This window comes from Ascidiella aspersa, chromosome 5 (genome assembly GCF_963924565.1).
Source record: "Ascidiella aspersa chromosome 5, kaAscAspe10.2, whole genome shotgun sequence".
NCBI lineage: Eukaryota > Metazoa > Chordata > Ascidiacea > Phlebobranchia > Ascidiidae > Ascidiella > Ascidiella aspersa.
Window position 1 is genome coordinate 14371999 of NC_139451.1, and position 2108 is coordinate 14374106.

The window sequence follows — 2108 nt, forward strand, 5'->3', positions numbered from 1 at the left end:
ACCAACTAAGAACGGCCATGCACCACCACCCACAGAATCAAGAAAGAGCTCTCAATCTGTCAATCCTCACTGTGTCCGGGCCGGGTGAGATTTCCCGTGTTGAGTCAAATTAAGCCGCAGGCTCCACTCCTGGTGGTGCCCTTCCGTCAATTCCTTTAAGTTTCAGCTTTGCAACCATACTTCCCCCGGAACCCAAAGACTTTGGTTTCCCGCAAGCTGCCGGAGAGGTCGTAAAACTAACGCCCCCCGATCGCTAGTTGGCATCGTTTATAGTCAGAACTAGGACGGTATCTGATCGTCTTCGAACCTCTGACTTTCGCTCTTGATTAAAGAAAACATTCTTGGCAAATGCTTTCGCAGTCGTTCGTCTTGCGCCGATCCAAGAATTTCACCTCTAACGGCACAGTACGAATGCCCCCGTCTGTCCCTCTTAATCATTACCTCGCGCTCCGAAAACCAACAAAATAGAACCGAGGTCCTATTCCATTATTCCATGCACCATTATTCAGGCGAATCGCCTGCTTTGAACACTCTAATTTTTTCAAAGTAAACGTTCCGGCCGCCGCCGACACTCAGTCAAGGGCACCGGCGGAGAACCGGAGGTGAGGCCAGGACGGCCAGTACACGCCTTGCGACGGACCGGCCGCCTGCGCCCAAAATCCAACTACGAGCTTTTTAACCCAACAACTTAAATATACACTTTTGGAGCTGGAATTACCGCGGCTGCTGGCACCAGACTTGCCCTCCAATGGATACTCGTTAAAGGTTTTAAAGTGTACTCATTCCAATTACAGGGCCTCGTTTAGAGTCCTGTATTGTTATTTTTCGTCACTACCTCCCCGCGTCGGGAATGGGTAATTTGCGCGCCTGCTGCCTTCCTTGGATGTGGTAGCCGTTTCTCAGGCTCCCTCTCCGGAATCGAACCCTGATTCTCCGTTACCCGTAAGAACCTCGGTAGGCCAGTACCGTACCGACGAAAGTTGATAGGGCAGACACTTGAATGATCCGTCGCCGGTGCGAGACCGTGCGATCCGCAAAGTTATCCAGAGTCACCAAAGGTTGCGGGCCGAAGCCCGGTCGGTTTTTGGTCTGATAAAAGCACGCCTCCCGCGAGGTCGGCGCTTCACGCATGTATTAGCTCTAGCATTTCCACAGTTAACCACGTAAAACGTACGATCAAATGAACCATAACTGATTTAATGAGCCATTCGCAGTTTCACTGTACGAGAGCTCGTACTTAGACTTGCATGGCTTAATCTTTGAGACAAGCATATGACTACTGGCAGGATCAACCAGGTAGCTACTTTAGCGTAGCCCCGAAAGGCCGACGAAGGAGGCGCCGCTGATGCGGCGCCGTCGCTCGGTCGATGCGAAACCCGAAGGCTTCTCTCCGTTAAAATTTCGTTCTTTGCTCGGCTGCCCGAACTCAGAAAACCGTCACCGCCCGTCGCACCCGCCGGAGTAAGACTTCGTCGGCAGGCCTTTCGACCGCCACGTCGCCAACACCGGCGCGAGCGCAACGCACGCCAGACAACTTCGCCGAAGCGACCGCTCAGAACCCGACAAACTGACACTCGGCTCTTCGCGCAGCAGCAACATCTGCCCAGCGAGCCAATCGCCTTTTCACCGATTCTTTACTTGTCGAAGCTTGTCAGCTCCCACAAGTATAGCAAAGATGAGTGTTGTCCCTGGGGTCTTCCGTTTGAAATTCTAACGTAAAAAAAAGGTGCACGATTGCGCCAGGTGTTGAACTATTGCGAGGCATATCACACGCTCGCGCGGCCTATACAGGCGCTTGCTCGCGCGCGCGGCCGAAATATGTTCAATGTTCGCGCGGCCTAAACAGGCTCATGCTCGCGCGGCCGAAATGTACTCAATACTCGCGCGGCCTATACAGGCTCTTGCTCGCGCGCGCGGCCGAAATATGTTCAATGTTCGCGCGGCCGACATGTATTCAATGCTCGCGCGGCCTAAACAGGCTCATGCTCCCGCGGCCGAAATGTACTCACTGCTCGCGCAGCCTAAACAGGCTCATGCTCCCGCGGCCGAAATATATTCAAAGCTCGCGCGGCCTAAACAGGCTCATGCTCCCGCGGCCTAAATATGCT

At 53.6% G+C, this 2108-nt stretch overlaps 1 non-coding gene across 1 annotated transcript in view; it reads right to left on the reverse strand.

The window, feature by feature from the left end:
- Positions 1-1299, reverse strand: part of LOC146144830 (small subunit ribosomal RNA) — a 1810-nt gene extending 511 nt beyond the window's left edge. The window contains exon 1 of the ribosomal RNA XR_014500899.1: positions 1-1299. This exon is cut by the window's left edge and continues 511 nt beyond it. This is a non-coding gene — a ribosomal RNA (small subunit ribosomal RNA).
- Positions 1300-2108: the final 809 nt, after the last annotated feature.